Source organism: Pan paniscus, chromosome 13, assembly GCF_029289425.2.
Source record: "Pan paniscus chromosome 13, NHGRI_mPanPan1-v2.0_pri, whole genome shotgun sequence".
NCBI lineage: Eukaryota > Metazoa > Chordata > Mammalia > Primates > Hominidae > Pan > Pan paniscus.
Window position 1 is genome coordinate 105212218 of NC_073262.2, and position 11969 is coordinate 105224186.

The following is an 11969-nucleotide window of genomic DNA, read 5'->3' on the forward strand; positions in this document are numbered from 1 at the left end:
CCTGACCTCAGGTGATCCACCCGCCTCAGCCTCCCAAAGTGCTGGGATTACAGGCGTGAGCCACCGCACCTGGCTGATCTTTGTTATTTCTCTTTTTTCTGATAGCTTTGGGTTTGGTTTGTTCTTGTTTTTCTAGTTCCTTCAGGTGTGACATTAGGTGGTTAATTTGAGATCTTTCTATCTTTTTGATGTAAGCATTTAATGCTATAAAATTCCCTCTTCCAACTGCTTTTGCTGTATCTCAGAGATTCTGGTATGTTGTGTCTCTGCTTTCATTCATTCCAAATATTTTTTAAATTTCTAGGCTAAGCACAGTAGCTCACAACTGTAATCCCAGCACTTTGGGAGGTGAAAGTGGGAGGATTACTTGGGGCCAGAAGTTTAAGACCTGCTTGGGCAACATGTCAAGACTCCATCTCTATTAAAAAATTTTAAAAAAAATTTGGGCCAGGCGCGGTGGCTCACACCTGTAATCCCAGCACTTTGGGAAGCCAAGGCGGGCAGATCACAAAGTCAGGAGTTCAAGACCAGCCTGGCCAATATGGTGAAACCCTGTCTCTACTAAAAATATAAAAATTAGTTGACCGTGGTGGTGCATGCCTGTAATCCCAGCTACTTGGGAGACTGAGGCAGGAGAATCGCTTGAACCCGGGAGGCAGAGGTTGCAGTGAGCTGAGATCATGCCACTGCACTCCAGCCTGGGTGACAGAGTGAGACTCTGTCTCAAAAAAGAAAAAAAAAAAAGTAGCCAGGCATTGTGGCATGTGCCTGTAGTCCCAGATACTTGGGAAGCTGAGGCAGGAGGATTGCTTGAGCCTAGGAATTTGAGGCTATAATAAACTATGGTCATGCCATTACACTTCAGCATGGGTGACAGAGTGAGACCTTGTTTCAAGAAGAAGAAGAGGAAAAAGAAAAATGTTTAAAAATTCTATCTTAATTTTATCATTTACCCAAAGATCATTCAGGGACAGGCTGTTACATTTCCACATATTTATATAGTTTTGAGAGTCCTTCTTGGCATTGATCTCTAGTTTTATTCCACCATGGTCTGAGAAAATATTTGATATGATTTTGATTTTTCAAAATATGTTGAGACTTGCTTATTGGCCAAGGATATGGTCTATTTTGGGGAATGTTCCATGAACAGATGAGAAGAATGTATATTCTGCCATTTTGGGTAGAATGTTCTGTAAACATCTGTGGGGTTCATTTGGCCTAGAGTTCAATTTAAATCGAATTTATTTGTTGATATTCTGTCTTGGTGATCTGTCTAGTGCTATAAGTGAAATGTTGAAGTCCCCCTACTATTGTACTGTTGTATTGTTGTCTATCTCTTTTCTTAGGTCTAGTAGTATTTGTTTTATGAATCTGAGTGGACCAGTGTTGAGTGCATATATATTTAGGATTGTTGTATCTTCTTGTTGAAATTTTTGTCATTATATAATGACCTCTTTTGCCTTTTTTTTTAACTGTTGTTGATTTAAAGTACGTTTTATCTGATACAAGTATAGCTACTCTTACTCACTTTTGGTTTCCATTTGTGTGGAATTTCTTTTTCCACTCCTTTATTTTAAGTCTGTAAATGATGACTACTCATTAGGTGGATTTCTTTTTTTTTTTTTTTTTTTTTTTTGAGACAGAGTCTTGCTCTGTCCCCCAGGCTGGAGTGCAGTGGCGCTATCTCGGCTCACTGCAAGCTCCGCCTCCTGGGTTCCCACCATTCTCCTGCCTCAACCTCCCTAGTAGCTGGAACTACAGGCGCCCGCCACCGCGCCCAGCTAATTTTTTGTATTTTTAGTAGAGACGGGTTTTCACCGTGTTAGCCAGGATTGTCTCGATCTCTTGACCTCGTGATCTGCCCGCCTCGGCCTCCCAAAGTGCTGGGATTACAGGCGTGAGCCACTGCGCCCGGCCCTAGGTGGATTTCTTGTGAGCAGCATATAATTGGATCTTGTTGTTGTTATTTTTATTTATTTATCTATTTTTTGAGATGAAGTCTCACTGTGTTGCTGAGGCTGGAGTGCAATGGCATAATCTTGGCTCACTGCAACCTCCGCCTCCTGGGTTCAAGTGATTCTTCTGTCTCAGCCTCCCAAGTAGCTGGGGTTACAGGTGTGTGCCACCTTGCCTGGCTAATTTTTTTGTATTTTTAGTAGAGACAGAGTTTGACCATGTTGGCCAGGCTGGTCTCAAACTCCTGACCTCAGATGATCCACCCACCTCAGCCTCCCAAAGTGTGGGGATTACAGGTGTGAGCCACCACACCTGGCCTGTTGTTTTTTTAAAATCCATTCTGCCGGCCTATATATTTTAAGTAGAGCATTTAGTCAATTTACATGCAAGGTTAATATTGATATGTGAGGTTTTATTTCTGTCATAATGTTAATTATTACCTAGTTGCTTTGTAGTCTCAATTGTGTAATAGCTTTATAAGATCTGTGAGTTTTGTACTTTTGTGTGCTTTTATGGTGGCAAGTATCGTCCTTTCATTTCTATGTTCAGAACTACTTTGATCATTCCTTGTAGGTCTGGTCTAGTGGCAACAAATTCCCTTTATGTTTGCTTTTCTGGGAAAGACTTTATTTCTCCTTCATTTATGAAACTTAGCTTAGCAGGATACAATATCTTGGCTGGCAGGTTTTTTTCCTTAAGAAGACTGAAAATAGGACCCTACTCTCTTCTGGCTTGTAAGATTTCTGCTATGAAGTACTTTATAGGTGATTAGATGCTTCTCTCTTGCTGCTTTTAAAATTTTTTTCCTTCCTAGTGACTTTGGATAGTCTGATGGCAATATGACTAGTTGAGATTTGTCTTGCAAAGTTCAACAAGGCATGTTGTTCTCTGAGATTTCTTTACCTCTCAGTCTTTCTTTATGTCTAAGTCTCTAGCAAGACTGGGGAAATTTTCCTGAATTATTTCCTCAAATAGGTTTTAAAAGATTTTTACAGCTGGGTGTGCTGGCTGACACCTGTAATCCCAGCACTTTGGGAGGCCAAGGTGGGTGGATCACCTACACACCCTGTGATACTATTCGTAATATCCTAGGGGGATGTTACTCCTAATGTGTACACCGTGTAATATTATAAATAACATCCTAGGAGGGTGTTACTCCTAATGTCACAAGGGGTGTACACACTGTGATATTATTCATAATATAGTAGAAAAATATTACTCCTAATGTCACAGAAGGTGTACACTTGTGATATTATTCGTAATATCCTAGGGGAATGTTACTACTAATGTCACAATGGGTCTACACCCTGTTATATTATTCATAGTATCATACTGGGATGTTACTCCTAATGTCACAGGGGATGTACTTCCTGTGGTATTATTCATAATATCTTACGGGGATATTAGTCCTAATGTCACAGGGGGTGTACAACTTGTGATATTATTCATAATATCCTAAAAAGATGTTACTCCTCATCTCACAGGGGGTGTACACACTGTGATATTATTCATAATATCCTAAGGGAATGTTACTCGTAATGTCACAGGTGCTGCACACCTTATGATATTATTCATAATATCATAGAGGGATATTACTCCTGATATCACAAGGAGTGTACACCCTGTGCTATTACTCCTAATATCACAGAGGGATGTTACTCCTAATGTCACAGAGGGTGTACACCCTGTGATATTCTTCCTAATATCCTAGGGGGTTGTTAATTCTAATGTCAGAGAAGGTGCACACCCTGTGATGTTATTTGTAATATCCTAGGGGAATGTTACTCTTAATGTCACAGGGGGAATACTCCATGTGTGTACACCCCCTGTGATATTATTTGTAATATCCTAGTGGAATGTTACTTTTAATGTTACAGGGAGTGTACACCATGTGTGTATACCTCCTATGATAATATTCATAATATCCTAAGGGGATATTACTCCTAATGTAACTTAAGGTGTACACCATATGTGTACACACCCTGTAATATTATTCATAACATCCTTGGGGATGTTACTACTAATGTAACTTAAGAAATGTACTATGTGTGTACACCTCCGTGTTATGTTATTCGTAAAAACCTCTGGGGATTTTACCTTTAATGTCTCACGAGTTGTATAATGTGTGTACAACCCTTGTGATATTATTTGTAATATGCTAGGGGGATATTATCCCTAATATTTTGGTAGATGTCACTCCTATGAAACAGGGGTTGTACACCATGTGTGTACACCACAGGGGGTGATATCATTCCTAATATCCTACAGGGATGTTAACTCGTAATGTCACAGGGCGTGTACACCATGTGTGTACAACCCCTGTGATATTATTCATAACATCCTAGGGAGATGTTAATCTTAATGTAACTTAAGGTGTACAACATGTGCGTACACCACCTGTGACATTATTCCTAACATTTTAAAGGGACGCTACTTCTTTTTTTTTTTTTTTTTTTTTGAGACGGAGTCTCGCTTCGTCGTCCAGGCTGGAGTGCAGTGGCACGATGTCGGCTCACTGCAAGCTCTGCCTCCTTGGTTCACACCGTTCTCCTTCCTCAGCCTCCCGAGTAGCTGGGACTACAGGCACCTGCCACCACGCCTGGCTAATTTTTTTTCTGTATTTTTAGTAGAGACAGGGTTTCACCATGTTAGCCAGGATGGTCTCAATCTCCTGACCTCATGATCCGCCCGCCTTGGCCTCCCAAAGGGGATGTTACTTCTAATGTCACAGGGGTTGTATACCATGTGTGTACACGCCCTGTGATATTATTCGTAATATGCTAGGAAGATGTTTCTCTTACTGTCACAGGAGGTTTACACATATGGTACCATCTATGTACACCCCCTGTGATACTGTTTGTAATATCCTAGGTGGATGTTACTTCTAATGTCACAGGGTGTGTACACCATGTGTGTACACCACCTGTCATATTATTTGTCATATTCTAGTGAGATGTTACTCCTAATATCACAGGAGGTGTACACCATGTGGATACATGCCCTGTGATATTATTCGTAATATTCTAGAGGGATGTTACCCCTAATGTCACAGGGGATGTGTACACTCCTTGTGATAATTTGCATACTATTCTAGGGGAATGTTATTTCTAATGTCACAGAGGATGTCCACCGTGTGTGCACACCTTTGTGATATTATTTGTAATATCTTAAAGTGATGTTACTTCTAATGTCACAGGAGTTGTACACCATGTGTGTATACCTTCTGTGATATTCTTTGTAATATCCTAGGGAGATGTTACTTATAAGGTCACAGGGTGTGTACCCCATGTGTGTAAACCGCCAGTGCTATTCGTAATATTCTATGGGGATGTTACTCCTAATATCACAGGGGATGACACCCCCTGTCATATTATTCATAACATCCTAGGGGGATGTTATTCCTTTTTTTATTTTTTTATTTTTTGACGGAGTTTTGCTCTTCCACCCAGACTGGAGTGCAGTGGCGCGATCTCAGCTCACTGCAACCTCTGCCTTCCGGTTTCAAGTAATTCTCTTGCCTCAGCCTCCCAGGGGGATGTTATTCCTAATGTCACAGGGTATGTCCATCATGTGTGCACGCCCCCTATGATATTATTTGTAATATCCTAAAGTGATGTTACTTCTAATGTCACAGGGGGTGTACCCCATGTGGGTAAACCACCAGTGATATTATTTGTAATATCCTAGGGAAATGTTACTGCTCATTTCACAGTGGGTTAAACGATGTGTGTACAACCTGTGATATTATTTGTAATATTTTAGGGGGATGTTACACCTAATGTCACAGTGGGTGTACACCGTGTGTGTACACCCTGTGATATTAATCGTAATATTCTAGGAGGATGTTATTTCTAATGTCACAGTGAGTGTACACCATGTGTGTACACCCTGTGATATTAATCGTAATATTCTAGCGGGATGTTAGTTCTAATGTGATGGTGGGTGTACACACATTGGCCAGGCGCAGTGGCTCACGGCTGTTATCCCAGCACTTTGGGAGGCCAAGGCAGGTGGATACAAGGTCAGGCATTTGAGACCAGCCTGGCCAACATAGTGAACCTCCGTCTCTACTAAAAATACAAAAAAAAAAAAAAAAAGCCAGGCGTGGTGGTGGGAGCCTGTTGTCCCAGCTACTCGGGAGGCTAAGGCAGGAGAATCACTTCAACCTGGGAGGTGGAGGTTGCAGTGAGCCCTGATTGGGCCACTGCACTGCAACCCAGGCGACAGTGTGAGACTCCATCTCAAAAAAAAAAAATCCAAAAATTAGCCAGGTGTGGTGGTGCATGCCTATAATCCCAGCTACTCAGGAGGCTGAGGTAGGAGAATGGCTTGAACCCAGGATGTGGAGATTGCAGTGAGCCGAGATTATGCCATTGCACTCCAACCTGTGCGACAGAGTGAGACTCCATCTCAAAAAAAAAAAAAAAAAAAAAAAGATTTTTACTTTTTCTTATTCTCTCTTAGGAATACCTATGATTTATAGGATTGGCCACTTTACATATTCCCATATTTCTTGAAGGCTTTGCTCATTTTTAAAAATTCTTTTTTCTTTATTTTTGTCTGACTGGGTTAAATTAAAAGACCTGTCTTCTTCTGCTAAATTTCTTTCTTCTGCTTGGTCTAGTCTATTTCTAAGTCTTTCAACTGTATTTTGTAATTCCTATAATACATTTTTCATTTGCAGAAGTTCTGTTTTTTTAAAAATCTATCTTTTTAGTAAATTTTCTTCTTTTTTGTAAATTTTTCATTCATATCCTGAATTGTTTCTCTAATTTTTTCATGTTGTTTTTTTCACCTTTTCTTGGATCTCATTGAACTTCCTTACAATATATATTTTGAAAATTCTTTGTCTGTAATTTCAGAATTTTCATTTTGGTTAGTATCTTTTGCTGGAGAGCTAATGTAATCTTTTTAGGTTGTTGAAACACTCTGTTTTCTCATACTGACAGACTTCTTACATTGGTTCTTTCTCATCTGGAGAATCTCTCACTTCTTGTTTTTGAATTTACTTTTCATTGCATGGGACTTTTAAAAGAATTATCCCCTTCGAGGGTGTGACTGTAATGTATGTTGTGAATGGTTGTTTGGCTTCAATTCTGGGTGCTGTCAGGGGGCCAAAGTTCTGTATGAATTCCTTGGTTATAGTTAGCCTTTGTGCAGTGGCCTTCTCAAATGCTGGTTGTAGTAACACTGTGCTGGGCATATTAGCAGGCTCACTACCTTCTGCAGGGCTGAGACTCTGGAGGTCTCAGGAAGCTTACCTGGTTCATAGCGCAGTGCACTTCGGTCAAAAGGTTTTGTATTGGGTTGTGCAGTTCCATCTCTAGACCAGCAGGTGGCGAATACGGGTAAGAGCCAGATGCCCAGGGTGTGTGCGTGCTTAATCTTTGTTTACTGGGAGGGGCTGTCTGTTGTCTCAGGCGGTGGGCTAATCTGTGGGTGGACTGATCTGTGGAATGCTGGGTGCCCTGAGTTCCCTATTTACCCCAGGAAAGGAGGACGAAGCTGGGTGCAGCTGGACTGCTAAGCTCACCTTCGGATACCCCAATGACAGTGGAAGCACAAACCCTGATGAGGCTGGTCGGGGGCTTGTGGTGAAATGCGCTGAGGTTTCCATCACAGGCAGAGAGGGCTGCACCAGCTCCATGTCCTGACCAAGAAGGAATGCCATCTGCCTCCCAATCACACCCCTGTCCTGAGGCTTTGTGACCCTGAAATAGGCAATGTCGTTTATCTCTAGGCTGCAATATAGCTGAGGGCCACAGAAATGCCTGTCCCAGGGCCCTCCACTGAAACGGCCTCCCGTGGGAACCTCTTCCCTCAGCTGAACACAGACAACTTTGTGGCTTCGTTGATCTCTACTGCAGGAAAACTGTTGCTCCATGTAGAGAGGGAGAGGGGCCCTACTCTTCATGCAAGCCGGGCCTGGGGTGGTGGGAACACTGCCAGTTGGGGTGCACCCACCCCTAATAGCCCTGCATTGACCATCCATAGGCACACCTGTGCCAACCCCCCACAGGAACAGCCTGGCTATGTACACAGCAATGATTGTAGGGGAGAAGTCCCCCTCTCTGTGTCCCTTCTTGAGCACCAATGCTGCCTGCCCACTGGGGTTGAAACACACTCCTCCAGCACCACACCTGCATCTCTGCTGCAAGGGGCACAGTCACCTTCAGTGCGCAAGCAGGGAGCTCTCAGGCACAGGAGACCCTGTACTCTCGTCTCCTTTGTCCCAAGGGGTGCTTTGGCACGGTGTACACTCCCTTCCCCTATGGACAGTTTGCCCTGAGGGTTACACCTCCAGGAACGCCACAGCTCCCCCTGGATCCCACTGGCCCTTTGTGGTTGCTACAGCCTGAGGAGGTGCAAGGGAATGTTTACAGGGGATCCAGTAATGCAGCAACACAAGGGCTGAGACTCATTGGGCAGGACATAGGCCCTCAATGGGTGCACAACCAGTATGGCACCCACCACCTCAGCTTGGGTCTATGGGCAGGGTGAGCAATCCTGCATGAGCTGGCAACCTGGTGCTCTGCCCTCAAGAAGTTCTCAAATCACTGCTCATACTGGTGCCAATTCAAGAGGGTAGAGGGGCTCTTCAACAGTTTGGAAACCAGCAGTCTGCTGCAGCAAGGGTGAGTGAAATGAGCTAAAAACATCCCCACCTACCCTTTCCACAGGACTGCAAGTCCCTTGGGTATTATCTCTGCCAAACTCTTGCTTCCCTCTTTTTTCTGTGCCCCAACTTCTTCCTGTGGGTTCTGTCACTCTTCCATCAGTATTCCACTTGGGCCATGATTATTCACCTTTGGTTCTTCTCTCTGAGGAGAACTGGCATCCAATGTTTCTAGTCAGCCATCACTGATCTTCCTGTCTTTCCCCTATCAATTTCTACTCATGGCTGTTGGATATTTCATATTTCCTCTCCAGATCTACCCTCCCTTCTGCTCTCTGCTACAAGAAGCTGACTAGTTTGATATTTATTTATTTATTTATTTATTTATTTAAGACAGTGTCTCACTCTGTCGCCCAGGCTGGAGTGCAGTGGCACCATCTCGGCTCACTGCAAGCTCCACCTGCCGGGTTCACACCATTCTCCTGCCTCAGCCTCCAGAGTAGCTGGAACTATAGGCGTGTGCCACCACGCCCGGCTAATTTTTTGTATTTTTAGTAGAGATGGGGTTTCACCGTGTTAGCCAGGATGGTCTCCAGCTCCTGACCTTGTGATCCACCTGCCTCTGCCTCCCAAAGTGCTGGGATTACAGGCGTGAGCCACTGCACCCAGCCTATTTATTTCTTAAAAGACAGAGTCTCACTCTGTTGCCGAGGATGGAGTGCGGTGGCATGATCAGGGCTCACAGTAGCCTCAAACTCCTGGGCTCAAGTGATCCTCTCACCTCAGTCTCCCAAGTAGCTAGGACTACAGACACATGCCACCATGCCTGGCTCTTTTTTTTTTTTTTTTTTTTAAAGAGATGGGGTCTTACTATGTTGCCCAGGATGGTCTTGAACCCCTGGCCTCAAGTGATCCTCCCACCTTAGCTTCCCAAAGTGCTGGGATTATAGGCATAAGCATAATGCCAAGCTGATACTTAATTTTTTGAGGAAACAATTTCTAATTACTTTTTCTCCTTATTTTCTCTTCTCTGATACTTTCTACCTAAAAATTGCTTTCTTACATTCAGAATTGTTGAAGAGGCTTCAGTGTCTCTTTGTATATTATCATAATAAAAACAAACAGGTACTATTTTCCTATTACTATAAAGCTTTTTGAGTCTTTAATTTTTCATTAGGATTCCTCTAGATGGCCGGGCATGTTAGCTCATGCCTGTAATCCCAGCACTTTGGGAGGCTGAGGTGGGTGGATCGCAAGGTCAGGAGATCAAGACCATCCTGGCCAACATGGTGAAATCCCATCTCTACTAGAAATACAAAAATTAGCCGGACGTGGTGGCATGTGCCTGTAGTCCCTGCTACTCAGGAGGCTGAGGCAGGAGAAATGCTTGAACCCAGGAGGCAGAGTTTGCAGTGAGCTGAGATTGCACCACTGCACCCCAGCCTGGGTGACAGAGTGAGACTCTGTCTCAAAAATAAAAAATTAAAAAAGATTCCTCTAGATGTATAAACTGACTGAAAGTTCTCCAGTTATAAGAACGTATATTGGAAGTTTTAGGTGGCAAGTGAAGCTACTGATAGCTGCTTTACTAAAGATGAACATGAAATAATGAGGAAAGGCCGGGCACGGTGGCTCACACCTGTAATCCCAGCACTTTGGGAGGCCGAGGCAGGCAGACCTGGGGACGGGAGTTCAAGACCAGCCTGACCAACATGGAGAAACCCCATCTCTACTAAAAATACAAAATTAGCTGGGCATGGTGGTGCATGCCTGTAATCCCAGCTACTCGAGAGGCTGAGGCAGGAGAATCGCTTGAACCTGGGAGGCGGAGGTTGCGGTGAGCCGAGATTGCACCATTGCACACCAGTCTGGGCAACAAAAGCGAAATTCCATCTCAAAAAAAAAAAAAAGGAAAGAATGAGACATGACTGTATCTATCCTGATAAATCAAAATACCTCCAAATAATCTGGGGAGTGCTAAAGTATCATGGATTATATCTGACTCAGCAATCAAATTTCAACCTATTGGGGTGATGGGGGGGAGGAAGCGCCACCCTTTCAAAGGGATTTACGCAGAAATAGTTTATATTTCTCATCCCAAAGCAGATTTGAAGAATTAAAACCAGAAACCAGGCCCGGTGCGGTGGCTTATGCCTGTAATCCCAGCACTTTGGAAGGCCAAGGCGAGAGGATCACTTGAAGTCAGAAGTTTGAGACTAGCCTGCCCAACATGGTGAAACCCCGTCTCTATTAAAAATACAAAAAAATTAGCTGGGCATGGTGGTGCACACCTGTAATCCCAGCTACTCAGGTGGCTGAGGCAGGAAAATCTCTTGAACCCGGGAGACAGAGGTTGCAGTGAGCTGAGATCTCACCACTGCACTCTAACCTGGGTGACAAGAGTGAGACTCTCTCAGAAAAAAAAAAAAAAAAAAGTGAAAATAAAACAAGGAACCAGAACCAAGATTCTTCAATTCACAGTTTGAATAAAATTATGGAAATAGTCTCTCCTAAGGTATGTAGAATTTCAGTAAACCATGCTCTATCTAGTCCTCCCTCTCAATTACTTCTGATTGTCTGTATCATATACATATCTGCATACAAGAGGAATACTTTAAGCTCTATTCTCTAAGAAAGGAGGAAAGCATGATGAGCATAGGGCTAAATTTAGCCAGCCAGCTGTGTTTTGTTTGGCCTGCAGAGTATTTAACATTTGTTTTAGGTGGGACCTGGACCTTCCCCAAACCCAGCAACTTCCAGTTGTCTTAATCCAACTAGATTTACCCGTTTATATTACCTTCCTAATCTTTGTAATCTTTGGTTTGTACCTGCTGTAAGAACTTTCATCGCAGACATAATGTGAATATAAGAGCCTAGAGGAAAAGCTTGGCATTGTGGAATTGAGAGGAGGGGAACTTGAGAGGTGAGCCATCCCTGGCTAAGACTCTGACGTAGGGCAGCTTTTCTGCCCTCTCCAGTGGTGCACACTTTTGTCTTCTTCCATAGGAAGTCCATGGTTACCTTATTTCTCCATTCTCCATGCCCACATCTCTCACTGAAACCTGTATCTAAATAAGGTTCCAATACTTATTCATGGGATAAATGACTACCCAAAACTAAACAAAACTGGCTTACCTTAAACCCCAAACAAACTTTCATTATATAAGCATCACCAAGCAAATGGGGTACTCAGAATCATCATACACTCAGCTTGGTTGTCTGCATAGAAGCTTCTCTTTTTTTTTTTTTTTGAGATGGATTCTCACACTGTCGCCCAGGGTGGAGGGCAGTGGCATGATCTCAGCTCACTGCAGCCTCCGCCTCCAGGGTTCAAGCAATTCTCCCGCCTCAGCCTCCCGAGTAGCTGAGATTACAGGCAGCCGCCACCACGCCCGGC